The following is a 16,480-nucleotide window of genomic DNA, read 5'->3' as shown; positions in this document are numbered from 1 at the left end:
CTTCATGTACCCTTCTCTCATGGCATAGTGCACCCTCTCCTCTTGGGAATCATCAGCAACAAATTATCTTCTCAGTGGCAGTCGTCTTCTGATCTGTGGTCTTACTATTACCAAAATGATAATAAAACCTTTATTAATACACTCACAGTGTATTAATTTCCTGAATGCTCCCCTCAACTTTGGCCTCAGTTCTGCAGACCATTGGTCACAGCATTATCAACGACATTTGCTCCCACTTCCCTCCTGTTCCCTGACTGGTCAACACAAGATGGATGCCAAAGGCTTGCCCTGTCCCCACAACCCTAAAGAGCTCTTGATCCTGACCTCTATACTTGTCATCACGTTGGCAGGGTCTGCCAAAACAGTGAACTCGGATTGACTACAGCTTTGCAACCACTATCTGTAGTGGTGTTCATCATCCACCACATGTCAGTCTCTTCTTGGACTTCAGTTCCATCATTTCTGTTTCTGCGATGATGCCAAAGCCCCATTTCAAGTCTTCAAGTCTTGAAAAGTAAGAAAGAACAAGGCATTTCAATTAGTTTTTTAAAAATCAATTAATTAAAAATAAGAAGGCATTTTATTCATATGCACCCTAGGTTTTTTCAAGATCAAGGGCAGTGAGTTCTTCATATAATAATAATTACTGTTTCTATTTGCATAATGATCTGCAGTTTACAAAGTAGTTACAAGCCCATTCTCTTATTCCGACTACAAAACTAAGGCAAGGTTTGTTCCTTCTTATGAATGAGGAAGCCAAGGCTTTGAGAATTAAAGTAGTTAGCTCTCTCAGTGGGGCATTTGTTATAAGATTAATTAAAGTAGCCATTATAAATTGCTAAAATGAGAAACAAGCTCATTTTATGTCATGATGGCAAAGTTCCACTATGGCTTCCTTGTTTTTATTACTCCTTTGACTCAGGTAAGTTCTGCCCAAGGGCCCTCTTCCCCACCACAGTAGATCATGAACAGTCTGATACATGACCCCAAATGGGAGGGGGGAGAAAGGGTACATAGAGAAATACCTCCTGGAGGCCAGGGACTAGGGGTGTGGCTCAGGCAGCAGCTGTATCATTTACAGAGTGTTCACTCCTTGAACTTTGGAAACTCCCTGAGCTTTGGGGAAAACGACACAGTATCTCACAGAAACAAGCTCAAGCCTGGTAGTGAAGCTGGGTTAGAAGGCAAGCCTAGTCTCCCTCGCTGTGGTATTCTTAGAGTGGACAAGCTGGCACACGGGTCAGGGACATTCATTCAATGGTTCCTTCATTCACTGACCACTGTTGCCAGCATCGTCCTGAGGATACATGTGGCTAGTCCACAGTCCTCCTCCCACAGGTCCTAGTGAGCTGGGGTGGTAAGCAGCCACAGCGACCCTGGGGAGGGAAGACGCACCACTGGTTGCCCTTGTCCCCTGAGCCCGCTGGGATGGGAGCAAAGGGGAAGGCTCGGGTTGCAGTCATTTCCTGGAGCCCGCTTTCCCTCCCCAGAATGACTCCAATGTCATTTTCAGAAAGACTTTTCATTCTGGCTTATTTTAGTGGACAGTTTCACATCAAGTTGAGACCATTTCCATATGTAGGTGGACTTTAAGGCATTTTGAAATTAATATTTGTTCTCTCCCCATCATAGAGCCAACTCTGTGCACCTACGGCCCTGCAGGAACCTGGGTGCTTAGAGGGATTGAGACCAGATTGAAGGGAAGGTAAAAATCAGTGTAAAATTCACATTCCCCCTGAGGGAAGGGAACCTATAACTGGCTGATTTCACACATCACACAAAGCCTGAGGCCATGGGGAAGGTGATTAGAAGAGGGAGAAGATGCTATAGTTTGGCTGGGTGCATCTCCTACCCAATCCCCCCCGCCCCACACACACCAGCTAAAGGAGAGCAGCTGAGCCTTTGGAAGCAACAACACCCAAAATAGAAATTTTCACAGATTTCACAAATCTCTGCAGATTTTCAAAAGAAGAAATAATAAAGTGCTTTTGATAGCAAGTGGCCTTTCTTGTCATATTTTTCAAAGCCCCCTAGATTTAACCCCTGAGACATCTGGGCTGCTCCAATGAACTCATAAACAATAACATTATTCTAATGCCTGAAGAGGCATTCACCATCCTTTCCTGTGAAGTCACAAAAATGCTCTTCACTGAGGCTAAGAGGCTTGGTAGATTCCTGGTTCAATTTGAATTTAAACAACTAAACCATTCTACAGTGTTAGCTGTATTGCTTAACTAGGGCTGCCATAACAAGATACCACAGACAGATGGCTTCAACAATAAAATCTCATTGTCTCACAATTCTAAAGGCTGGACGTAAAAGATTAAAGTGTTAGCTCTTCCTGGGGCCCCTCTCCTTGGTGTATAGACAGCCATCTGTCTATCCTCCCTCTGTCCTCACATGGTCCGCCCTCTGTGTGTCCAAATCTCTTCTTATAAGGACACTGATCTTATTGGATAAGGGTTCATCTTGTGAGTGCAAAATCGCTTCAGTTGTGTCTGACTCTTTGCAACCCTATGAGCTGTAGCTGGCCAGGCTCCTCTGTCTATGGGATTCTCCAGGCAAGAAAACTGGAGTGGGTTGTCATGCCTTCCTCCAGGGGATCTTTCCGACCCAGGGATCAAACTCACGTCTCATATCTCCTGCATTGGCAGTGGGTTCTTTACCACTGGCACCACCTGGGAAGTCCAAGTGTCCACCCTAAGGAATCCATTTAACTTAATCACCTCTTTAAAGACCTTATTTTCAAACAGATTCTGAGGTCCTGAAGCCTAATACTTCCACATATGTACTTTGGGAGACAATTCAGCCCATATCAGCAACTAAAACTTACCTTTCACATAAAAGGTTCTATGTTCCTCTTTCCATGTTGCTGTTGTTCCAGTCACTCAGCCGTGTCCAATTTTTTTGTGACCCCGTGGAGTGAAGCACGGCAGGCTTCCCTGTCTTTCACCATCTCCTGGACTTTGCTCAAACTCATGTCCATTGAGTCGATGATGCCATCCAACCATTTCATCCTCTTTGCCCCCTTCTCCTCCTACCCTCAATCTTTCCCAGCATCAGGATCTTTTCCAATGAGTCAGCTCTTCACATCAGGTGGCTAAAGTATTGGAGCTTCAGCTTCAGCACCAGTCCTTCCAATGAGTACTCACAGTTTATTTCCTTTAGGATTCATCACCTTGCTGTTCAAGGGACTCTCAGTCTTCTCCAGCCCTAAAGTTCAAGAGCATGAATTCTTCAGCACTCAACCTTCTTTATGGTTCAACTATCACATCTGTATATGACTATTGAAAAGACCATAGTTTTGATGACACGAACCTTTGTGAGCAAAGTGATGTCTGTGCTTTTTAATATGCTGTCTAGGTTTGTCATAGCTTTTCTTCCAAGGAGCAAGCAACTTTTAGTTTTATGGCTGCAGTCACCATCCACAGTGATTTCTCTGTCCATACACAGGCCCATATAGCATTCTGTGTTTCACTATTTTCATCAACACTCTTCTGTATTGTTATTATTGCACCTGTAAGGACTTCAAATTTATTTCTTGCAACACAGTTGCATTTTTTAAACTGTTTAATCTTATTTTAGTGGCAGCAGAGATTAAATGTAGTATACAATAGAACATGGCTAAGATTTGATCAACACATTTTTTTTCTTTTATAATTTTCATTACACCATGGACTCCCTTTTTTAAATGAAGAAATGTCAATACTGTCAATGGAAAAACAATTTACAAAGCTCCATACATGTAACTTTTCCAGAAGGCACCTGCTGCACAAAGCAAGTGGGTTGTGGGTTATTTCATTTAAAAAATGAGGACTTATAATTTAACAACCAAGATAATTCTTAAAATCTCTAACAATCTGTTAAGTTTTTTAAACAAAAAATATTTATTTGGTCTTTTAAGTGACAGACATTCTTTGGAAATGTATTTTACCTGTACTTTAGACTTATACTAGGCTTTAGCTACAAGTATCTAGCACCAAAATTCATTTTAATAACATCAATATTACTAATATTGGTTTTTAATACATACAAGTTCATGTAGGCAAACTGACAAAATTAGAAATTCCAAGAAATATAAATGCAAAATTTTATAAAATGGGAAATTAAAATCTTAAAAAAAAATTTTTTGAAATGCAAAGAATAGTATTTTCTTAGATAACAAGATAATTTTGTATTGGTTACACTAAAAAAATTCTTAAAAAAACATTTGGTTTAAAAATCAGGACTATTTCACAACTCTAATCTATTTTAAAATTTGAGAGTAATACAGAAATACCAGAGGCCTCTAAAAGGGTAAGGGTAACAGATTTTAAAGATCAAAGGAGGTGGTCCTAAGATGGCAGAGGAATAGGACAGGGAGACCACTTTCTCCCCCACAAATTCATCAAAAGAACATTTGAACGCTGAGCAAATTCCACAAAACAACCTCTGAATGCTGGCAGAGGACATCAGGCGCCCAGAAAGGCAGCCTATGTCTTCAAAAGGAGGTAGAACAAAATATAAAACATAAAAAGAGAGACAAAAGAGGTAGGGATGGAGATACATCCCGGGAAGGGAGAAGTTTCCAAACACTGGGAAACACTCACTGGCGGGTCTGTGAGGAGTTTGGGGATCTCAGAGGGCAACATAACTGGAAGGAAAAATAAATAAATAAAACCCACAGATTATGTGCCTAACGGCAACTCCCAGCGCTCACAGCTGCCACCAGCAAGCGGGGGGCTGAATTGCCTAGGGTAAGGACCGGGCGGAATGCTCTGGGGGCAATCTGAGGGAATTAACGTGAGCCAGCAACCCAAACTGTGGGATAACCGGGGGGGGGGGGGGGCGGGGGGGGGGGCGGGAAGAGAGAGAGAGAGAGAGAGAAAACTATCCTGTGAAAAAGCCCTAACCTAAGGCACTGCTGGGCTTCCGCTGTGGCTCAGACAGTAAAGTATCTGCCTACACTGTGGGAAACCCAGGTTCGATTCCTGGGAGGGGAAGATCCTCTGGAGAAGGAAATGGCAACCCACTCCAGTACTCTTGCTTGGAAAATCCCAGGAATGGAGGAGCCCGGTAGGCTACAGTCCACAATGTTGCAAAGAGTTGGACTCGACTGAGCGACTTCACTTCACTTCAAGGCACTGCCAGGCCCACTCACAGAACAAAAGACTGAGCACATACCAGAGGAGAGCTAGCAGGCTGTGGACTGGCCTATCCCCCGCCAGAGACAGGCAGGCAGGGGGCATCCAGAGCCGAAAACGGGCAATCTCAGCCCCAGAGAGGCATCATCTACCAAACTGCAAGCAGGCATCATTGCTAACCAAGACTTCTTGGGATTCTGGACAGTTGACATCTGCCGGGAGGGTTGCAGCCAGAGACCAGCTCCCCAGAAGAGACACACGGCACACTTGAGACGGTGCTCCCGCTGCCACCCAGGAAGCCGAGCGGCTGGGACGAGGAGGCGATAAGACGCAGCCCCCATCTGGGGAGAGTGCGCTCACCAAACTCCTGGTCGCCTGAGCTGCTCGGACCTGGAAGGGCACAAAATACAGCCCAACCGAGTCTGCGCCTTGTGGAGTACCCGAGAACCTGAACCTGAGCAGCTTAGGCCTGGGAAGTGCACTCAACCCAGGGCCTGCCTCAGACAGTTCCCGGCAGAGCAACCTGGAGCCTGAGCAGTGTAGACCGGGAAAGCACACACGCCATGAGCGGGGCAAACCCAGTGTGGCCGAAACACTGCGAGCGCTCCCCACACACGCCAGGGATGTTTGTCTGCAGTGCTCCTCCCTCCCCACAGCACGACTGAACAAGCGAGCCTAAATAAGTGACCACCAGCGCCTCCTTGTGTCAGGGCGGAAATTAGACACTGAAGAGGCCAGCAAACAGAAGGAGCTAAAATAAACAGAACGGCCTTGGAAGTGACAGGTGCAACAGATTAAAACCCTGCAGTTAGCACCGACTACATACGAAGGGGCCTACAGATCTTGAGAAGTATAAGCCAGATCAAGGAACTATCTGAAAATGAACTGATCCCCGCACTGTCCACAACCGCTCCAGAGAAAGTCCTATATATATTTTTACTATTATCATTTTTTAAATTTAATTTTTTTTATTTTAAGTCCTCTATTATGCCTCTAACTTTCATTTTTATAACCTACTTTTACCTTGCAATAAAAGAGACCTTATTTTAAAAGCAAACTTCATATATATATATATTATAATTTTTGTAACTTTGTTTTGTTTTTTTATATTGTATTTTTGAGAGTCTAACCTCTACTCTAGATTTTTAATCTTTGGTTTTTGGTATTTGTTATCAAATTTTCTACCTTTAAGAACCCAATCTTCACTACCCATTTTTACTTGGTAGTGTGATTACTGGCTTGATTGCTCTCTCCCCCTTTTGACTCTCATTTTTCTCCACGAGGTCGCTTCTATCTTCTCCCTCACCCTTCTCTTCTCTACCCAACCCTGTGAATCTCTGTATGTTCCAGGCTGTGGAGAACACTTAGGGAACTGATTACTGGCTAGATCAGTCGCTCTCCTTTTGATTCCCCCTTTTTCCTCCTGGCCACCTCTATCTCCTTCCTCCCTCTTCTCTTCTCTGTGTAACTCCATGAACATCTCTGAGGGATCCAGACTGTGGAGAGCACATAGGGAATTGATTACTGGCTAGATCAGTCGCTCTCCTTTTGATTCCCCCTCTTCTCCTCCTGGTCACCTCTATCTCCCTCCTCCCTCTTCTCTCCTCCATTTAACTCTGTGAACCACTCCGGGTGTCCCTCACTGTGGAGAAACTTTACATCATTAACCTAGATGTTTTATCATCAGTGCTGTATAGATGAAGAAGTCTTGAGCTACTGTAAGAATAAGATGGAAAACCAGAGGCAGGAGGCTTAAATCCAAAACTTAGAACTCCAGAAAACTCCTGACTCCAGGTAACATTAATTGACAAGAGCTCATCCAAAACCCTCCATACCTACACTGAAACCAAGCACCACCCAAGAGCCAACAAGTTTCAGAGCAAGACATACCATGCAAATTCTCCAGCAACACAGGAACATAGCCCTGAACTTCAATATACAGGCTGCCCAAAGTCACATCAAATCCATAAACATCTCAAAACTCACTACTGGACACTTCATTGCACCCAAGAGAGAAGAAATCCAGCTCCACCCACCAGAGCACCGACCCAAGCTACCCTAACCAGGAAGCTTTGACAAGCCACCCGTCCAACTACATCCACAGCAAGAAACCTCCACAATAAAGAGGAACCACAAACTGCCAGAATACGGAAAGGCCACCTCAAACACAGCAATACAAACAAGATGAAAAGGCAGAGAGATACCCAGCAGGTAAAGAACAGGATAAATGCCCACCAAACCAAACAAAAGAGGAAGAGATAGGGAATCTACCTGAAAAAGAATTCAGAATAATGAGAGTGAAAATGATCCAAAATCCTGAAAACAAAATGGAGTTACAGATAAATAGCCTGGAGACAAGGATTTAGAAGATGCAAGAAATGTTTAAAGAGGACCTAGAAGAAATAAAAAAGAGTTAGTATATAATGAATAATGCAATAAATGAGATCAAAAGCACTCTGGAGGGAACCAACAGGAGAATAGGATAAGGCAGAAGATAGGATAAGTGAGGTAGAAGGCAGAATGGTAGAAGTAAATGAAACAGAGAAGAAGAAAGAATGAAAAGAAATGAAGACAACCTCAGAGACATCTGGGACAATGTTAAATGCCACAACATTTGAATCAGAGTCCCAGAAGAAGAAGACAAAAAGAAAGACCATGAGAAAATACTTGAGGAGATAATAGTTGAAAACTTCCCTAAAATGGGGAAGGAAATAGTCACCCGAGTCCAAAAAACCCAGAGTCCCAAACAGGATAAACCCAAGGTGAAATATCCCAAGACATACGTTAATCAAATTAACAAAGATCAAACAAAAGAACAAATATTAAAAGCAGCAAAAGAGAAAACAACAAATAACACACAAGGGGATTCCCATAAGGATAACAGCTAATCTTTCAATAGAAACTCTTCAGGCCAGAAGGGAATGGCAGGAGATACTTAAGGTGATGAAAGATAAAAACCTACAACCCAGATTATTGTACCCAGCAAGGATCTCATTCAAATATGAAGAAGAAATCAAAAGTTTTACAGACAGGCAAAAGCTGAGAGAATTCAGCACCACCAAACCAGCTCTCCAACAAATGCTAAAGGATCTTCTCTAGACAGGAAACATAGAAAGGGTGTATAAACTCGAGCCCAAAACAACAAAGTTAATGAAAACGTGATCATATTTATCAATAATTACCTTAAATGTAAATGGGTTCAATGCCCCAACCAAAAGACAAAGACTGGTTAAATGGATACAAAAACAAGATCCCTATATATGTTGTCTATAAGAAAACCACTTCAAGACAAAAACACATACAGACTGAAAGTGAAAAAGATATTCCACGCAAATAGAGAACAAAAGAAAGCAGGAGTAGCAATACTCATATCAGATAAGAGAGACTTTATAATAAAGGCTGCGAAAAGAGACAAAGAAGGACACTACATAATGATCAAAGGATCAATCCAAGAAGAAGGTATAACAATTATAAATATATATGCACCCAATATAGGAGCACTGCAATATGTAAGGCAAATGCTAACAAGTATGAGAGGGGAAATTAATAATAGTGGGAGACTTTAATACCCCACTCACACCTATGGATAGATCAATTAAACAGAAAATTAACAAGCAAACACAAACTTTAAATGATACAATGGACCAGTTAGAACTAATTGGTGTCTATAGGACATTTCATCCCAAAACAATCAATTTCACCTTTTTCTCAAGTGCACATGGAAACTTCTCCAGCATAGATCACATCCTGGGCCATAATTCTAGCCTTGGTAAATTCAAAAATATTGAAATCATTCCAAGCATCTTTTCTGACTACAATGCAATAAGATTAGATGTAAATTACAGGGCAATAATTATTAAAAATTCCAACATATGGAGGTTAAACAACATGCTTCTGAATAACCAACAAATCACAGAAGAAATAAAAAAAGAAACCAAAATATGCATATGAAACATATGCAACACGATAACCCAAAACCTATGGGACACTGTAAAAGCAGTGCTAAGGCGAAGGTTCATAGCAATACAAGCCTACCTCAAGAAACAAGAAAAAACTCAAATAAATAACCTAACTCTACACCTAAGGCAACTAGAGAAGGAAGAAATGAAGAACCCCAGGGTTAGTAGAAGGAAAGAAATCTTAAAAAATAGGGCAGAAATAAATGCAAAAGAAACAAAAGAGATCATAGCAAAAATCAACTAAGCTAAAAGCTGGCCTTTTGAGAAGGTAAATAAAATTGACAAACCATTAGCCAGATTCATCAAGAAACAAAGGGAGAAGAATCAAATCAACAAAATTAGAAATGGAAATGGAAGGGCTTCCCTGGTGGTCCAGTGGTTGAAGGTTTGCCTTGCAATGCAGAGGTTGCCAGTTGATCCCTGGTCTGGGAAAATCCCATATGCTGCAGGGCAACTAAGCCTGCACACAGTAGCTGGGGAGTATCGCCTGCTGCAACTAGAGAAAAGCCCACGCAGCAATGAAGACTCAGCACAGCGAAAAGCAAATTAATAAATAAATATTAAAAAAAAAAAAGAAATGGAAATGGAGAAATCACAACAGACAACACAGAAATACAAAGGATCATAAGAGACTATTGTCAGCAACTATATGCCAATAAAATGGACAACTCGGAAGAAATGGACAAATTCTTAGAAAAGTACAACTTTCTAAAACCGAACCAAGAAGATATAGAAAATTTTAACTGACCCATCACAAGCATGGAAATCGAAAGTGTCACCAGAAATCTTCCAGCAAACAAAGGCCCAGGACCAGATGGCTTCACAGCTGAATTCTACCAAAAATTTAGAGAAGAGCTAACACCTATCCTACTCAAACTCTTCCAGACAACTGCAGAGGAATGTAAACTTCCAAACTCATTCTATGAGGCCACCATCACCCTAATACCAAAACCAGACAAAGATGCCACAAAAAAAGACAATGACAGGCTAATATCACTGATGAACATAGATGCAAAAATCCTTAACAAAATTCTAGCACACAGAATCCAACAACATATTAAAAAGATCATACATCATGACCAAGTGGGCTTTATCCCAGGGAGGCAAGGATTCTTCAATATCTGCAAGTCAATCAATGTGATACACCACATTAACAAATTGAAAGATAAAAACCATATGATTATCTCAATAGATGCAGAGAAAGCCTTTGACAAAATTCAACATCCATTTATGATAAAAACCCTCCAGAAAGCAGGCATACAAAGAACATACCTCAGCATAATAAAAGCTATATATGACCAACCCACAGCAAACATTATCCTCAATGGTGAAAAATTGAAAGCATTTCCCTTAAAGTCAGGAGAAAGACAAGGGTGCCTACTCTCACCACTACTATTCAACATAGTTTTAGAAGTTTTGGCCACAGCAAACAGAGCAGAAAAAGAAATAAAAGGAATCCAGATAGGAAAAGAAGAAGTAAAACTCTCACTGTTTGTAGATGACATGATCCTCTACATAGAAAACCCTAAAGACTCCACCAGAAAATTACTAGAGCTAATCAATGAATATAGTAAATTTGCAGGATATAGAATCAACAGACAGAAATCCGTTGCATTCCTATACACTAACAATGAGAAAACAGAAACAGAAATTAAGGAAACAATTCCATTCACCATTGCAATGAAAAGAATAAAATTTTTAGGAATATATCTATCTAAAGAAACAGAAGACCTATATATAGAAAACTATAAAATATGGGTGAAAGAAATAAAGAGAACAGAAATAGATGGAGAAATATACCATGTTCATGGACCAGAAGAATCAATATAGTGAAAATGAGTATACTACCCAAAGCAATCTATAGATTCAATGCAATCCCTATCAAGCTACCAATGGTATTTTTCAGAGAACTAGATCAAATAATTTCACAATTTGTATGGAAATTTAAAAAACCTCGAATAGCCTAAGCAATATTGAGAAAGAATGGAACTGGAGGAATCAACTTGCCTGACTTCAGGCTACACTACAAAGCTACAGTCATCAAGACAGTATGGTACTGGCACAAAGACAGAAATATAGATCAGTGGAATAGAATAGAAAGCCCAGAGATAAATCCATGCACCTACAGACTCCTTATCTTTGACCAAGGAGGCAAGAATATACAATGGAGAAAGGACAATCTCTTTAACAAGTGGTGCTGGAAAACTGGTCAACCACTTGTAAAAGAATGAAACTAAAACACTTTCCAACACCATACACAAAAATAAACTCAAAATGGATTAAATATCTCAACGTAAGACCAGAAACTAAAAAACTCCTAGAGGAAAACATAGGCAAAACACTCTCTGACATAAATCACAGCAAGATCCTCTATGACCCACCTCCCAGAATATTGGAAATAAAAGCAAAAATAAGCAAATGAGACCTAATGAAACTTAAAAGCTTTTGCACAACAAAGGAAACTATAAGCAAGGTGAAAAGACAGCTTTCAGAATGGGGGAAAATAATAGCAAACAAAGCAACAGACAAAGGATTAATCTCAAAAATATACAAGCAACTCCTGAAGCTCAATTTCAGAAAAATAAATGACCCAATAAAAAAATGGGCCAAAGATCTAAACAGACATTTCTCCAAAGAAGAAATACAGATGGCTAACAAACACATGAAAAGATGCTCAACGTCACTCATTATCAGAGAAATGCAAATCAAAACCACAAAGAGGTACCATCTCACACCAGTCAGAATGGCTGCTATTCAAAAATCTACAAACAGTAAATGCTGGAGAGGGTGCAGAAAAAAGGGAACCCTATTACACTGTTGGTGGGAATGCAAACTAGTACAGCCACTATGGAGAACAGTGTGGAGATTCCTTAAAAAACTGGAAATAGAATTGCCATATGACCCGGCAATCCCACTGCTGGGCATAAACACCGAGGAAACAAGAATTGAAAGAGACACATATACCCCAATATTCATTGCAGCACTGTTTATAATAGCCAGGACATGGAAGCAACCTAGATGTCCATCAGCACACGATTGGATAAGAAAGCTGTGGTACATATACACAATGGAATATTACGCAGCTATTAAAAAGAATACATTGGAATCAGTTCTAATGAGATGGATGAAACTGGAGCCTATTATACAGAGTGAAGTAATCCAGAAAGAAAAACACCAATACAGTATACTAATGCATATATATGGAATTTAGAAAGATGGTAACGACAACCCTGTATGTGAGACAGCAAAAAAGACACAGATGTATTGAACGGTTGCTGGGGTCTGACCCCAGCAGGATCCAGGGGAACCCTCAGGATGAATGGCGTCGGTGAGAGAGAGACACATAGGACTGGCCTTGATAGGGCCAAGTCTGCTAGGGGGAGAGAGAGAAAGAGGGAGAGAGACCAGACCAGGATATTCAGCAGAGTCTTGCAGTTGCTTTATTTTTCACCGTAGCCTTTATACCCTAAGTTGGTATATTTCTAAGGGGCAGATAAGCATACAGACTTAGTTTAACATTATATCAGCTTGTCCTTCACGAAACCAGATGTGCTCTGTTTATTTTTGTTTATGAGAGTCTTTTCCCATAGATTTTTTGTACATTATCTTCTGGCCTTGAGGTTAGCAGAAAACAGAAAAGTGGCAGTCTCATGGCACAGCAAGTTGTAACATAATAGAAATACAATCCTGTTAACATAAAAGACAGTCTTTTTGCAGAAATTCTCAGCTAAATTTATCTAAAAAGTTTAACACACAAAGACTCTGTGGCTCTGGTGAGGCAGCCCCTGTTTAGCACTCTTGGTTAAAATTAACAATTATCTTATTGTTTTTACACTAGGGCTAAACTCTTATTTTACTAGATCTCCATCTATATTAACAATAGTTTCCACTGCACAACCTCAGCACATTAACATCAATCAAACGTTGATCTAATAACCATTTTTAAAACAATATGTTTTGTATTTTTTAATAGGATTCCTCACCCCCCAAACGACTCTGTGCCTATTAGGGTCTTTTTAATGGTTAATCTCTATGTATAATATCTTTTGGCTTTCAGGCCTGTTGACAATTTATGGCTTGCACCTGGTGCAACTTTTAGCAACTTCAGTAGCCGACCCTGTCTTTTTTGTGGTTAATATATTTTCTTTCTATTAGGTGTCATCTCCATGGGAACTAGATAGGATTACATTTTTACAGAACAGAAATGCAAAGGATTGCAAAAACAGCAGATATGGCACAAAACAGGGTTTTAGTCCAAAAGTTAATTACCTGCAAGAAGTCACCAGCTAATCTCTATCTAAACTATTTTCTATTAGGTGTACATGTGGCTATAATATTTGTGGGGCTTTTCTCACCCCGTGGAGGGACCTATGCTTAATAGTTTCTTTTGTTAGCATACTGTGCTTAGGATGTTTAGAACAATTATGAGCATTTTGTGCAACGAGAGCACACATTTATCAAACAAGCCAGAATGCCAGCAAAAGGGTTTGAACTGAAGCATTTCCTTCATCCCTGGCCCCTTCATAGGGTACCAGCGTCCAGGAGATTTATTAGTTAGGGCTTTATGTTGGTCCTCATTCAATGAAAGAGGAGCAGGAGATCTCTCGGCAGGCAACACAAGAATCTGCAACAGGGCAAACAAGAACAACAGCAGAAATGGGGGGAGGATACAGGGTGGGGTAGAGGCCAAGGTCAACCTGGAGGGTCCCTTATCCTAGACGGCCTTGCCTGTCAGGTATTTTCCTCATGACCTTGTTACAGGCAGGACCTCCCATAACGGCTCCCGGCAAACAGTCTTTTGGACTCTGTGGGAGAGGACGAGGGCAGGATGATAAGGGAGAATGACACTGAAACATGTATATTATCATATGTGAAATGAATCACCAGTCCAGGTTCAATGCATGAGACAGGGTGCTCAGGGCTGGTGCACTGGGATGACCCAGAGGGATGGGATGGGGATGGAGGTGAAAGGGGGGCTCAGGATGGGGAACACATGTACACCCATGGCTGATTCATGTGAATGTATGGCAAAACCACTACAACACTGCAAAGTAGTTAGCCTCCAATTTAAATAAACTAAAAAAATAAATAAATAAAGATCAAAGTAAACTCAGTTTTCTCCCTTGTAATTACAATTTTTGAAAGATTTTCTGTGTTTAGCTGGATGAATGTTCTCCTTTAGTTATTTATTAAGAAATATTTTCTTCAATTATATAATGTGCTCTTGCTGCTCAGAATTTGAATGGTACAAGTGGAACACTCAACTTCTTCATGCTTTGATAAATAATAAGTGAAAAAGATATTACCCATAGGAATAATACACAATTCTAGGTGGAATCCCACCTACAGATATTTAAACCGAAAAAAAAAAAAGAAAAAAGAAAAAACCTTAAGTGGAAAGGGTGAAAGCAAAAGTGAGTCACTCAGTCACGTGCGACTCTTTGTGACCCCATGGACTGTAGAGTCCCTGGAATTCTCCCGGCCAGAATACTGGAGTGGGTAGCCTTTCCCTTCTCTAGGGGATCTTCCCAACCCAGGGATTGAACCATGGTCTCCTGCATTGCAGGTGGATTCTTTACCTGCTGAGCCACAAGGGAAAGGGTAACATACTTATTAACTTATAGGACAGGACAAGCAAGGAAGCTTTGCTAAAACTGTGCTGGTCTAGCTGCATTTTTTTTTAATTTAATTTTTTTAACATGAAAAACATCTTGTATTGGGGTATAGCCAAATAACAATGCTGTGATATTTTCAGGTGAAGGGACTCAGCCATATATACACATGTGTACATTCTCTCCCAAACTCCCCTCCCATCCAGGCTGGCACATAACTGTAGCTGCATTATTTTTTAAAGAAGTGGTGCAGGAAATGGCAACCCACTCCAGTATTCTTGCCTGGAGAATCCCCATGGACAGAGGAGCCTGGTAAGCTACAGTCCATGGGGTCGCAAAGAGTTGGACACAGTTAAGCACACACAGTGCAGCACCATAACATACTCTTGGGCTTTGGGCTTGTTTCCAATTTCCCAAACAAAAATATGAGACATAGCCAGCACAGAGCCCACCGAAGGCTGGCAGTGTGGTGGTGGGAATATCCTGCATCGCACTGCCAGGCCAGAGTAAGTCTGGACTTTGACAGTTGTCACCGTGGGACCCTGGTCAACTGGGACTTGATCTCAGAATCAGTGTCCGTCTGTAAAATCGTCCTCTCCAGAGGCCATTAGGACGACCAAATGAAATATTTGTCAAGCAGTTAATGCACTTAGGGCAAGGGCTGAACATCCCTTCTCTCTGCTGTTGCCCATAAACATCTCTGTGTGTAGAATTTATCTATGATTCTTCAAACTGCTGCCAAAATCCCCTCCAGAACTGAGCCCAGCTACACTGCTACTGCCACACGTGTGCTCCAGCAGATTAGCCCAACACAGGGCTCTCAGCACTGCCAATGTTGTGGGTTGGGGATGCTGACAAGGCTCATGGGATGGCTTGTCTCTGCTCCCAGAGGACCAGCCTCAGCATGGGAGGCTTCCATAGCTGGGACTGGGATGTGCATTGAGTGCCTTCTCTTACTGAAGATTTCCCTGCTGGGCATTCCCCTCAGCTGGGTAGACGGGGAAGCTGGGCTCAGTGAGTGCTGTTGCCAGCGGCATCTTACAGGGGACTCCCCACGGGCCCAGGTTTTCCACAGCAGAGCAGCCCCTGGGCTCCAAAACCAAGTGTCCTGGTGAACTGGAAACAGCATGAACATTCATGATCTGGCCACTCCTGCCATTCTGTAGATAGATAGTCATAGGCTTGCTCAAATTTACAAGGCGAGGACAGAGACTCTGACTCACCATGGGGGGAGTGCCCAAGAATTTGCAGCCATAAACCACCACAACGCCCTTGGGCACGAGGGAGATGTGGATCAGGACACCAAAAGGGAAGGTCTGCTACCATCTTTGCTTGGGGACCAGAGAGAACACTCAGATATTAGTGAGGTTGACCTCCCTTTCCTGGGAACTAAACGCCTTATTTTTTGTTTGTTTGTTTTTTCTTTCTTTCTTTCTTTTTTTTTATTTTATTTTTTTTTCCAGTGGGTTTTGTCATACATTGATATGAATCAGCCATAGAATTACACGTACTCCCCATCCCGGTCCCCCCTCCCACCTCCCTCTCCACCCGACTCCTCTGGGTCTTCCCAGTGCACCAGGCCCGAGCACTTGACTCATGCACCCCACCTGGGCTGGTGATCTGCTAAACACCTTATTTTATTCCTTCCAAATATATGCAGCAATCTCCACCATTTGGGGTCTCAGTTTCACCATCTGTAAAATGAACAGGTGGAAATGGTTGGTCTTTAAAAATCTAAGGTTCTGTCAAAATCGATCCCTGTGATTTGCCCGGACCAGATAGTTCT

Source organism: Muntiacus reevesi, chromosome 2 (genome assembly GCF_963930625.1).
Source record: "Muntiacus reevesi chromosome 2, mMunRee1.1, whole genome shotgun sequence".
NCBI lineage: Eukaryota > Metazoa > Chordata > Mammalia > Artiodactyla > Cervidae > Muntiacus > Muntiacus reevesi.
The sequence above is the reverse complement of the archived record's forward strand: the minus strand, read 5'-3'. Positions refer to the sequence as shown.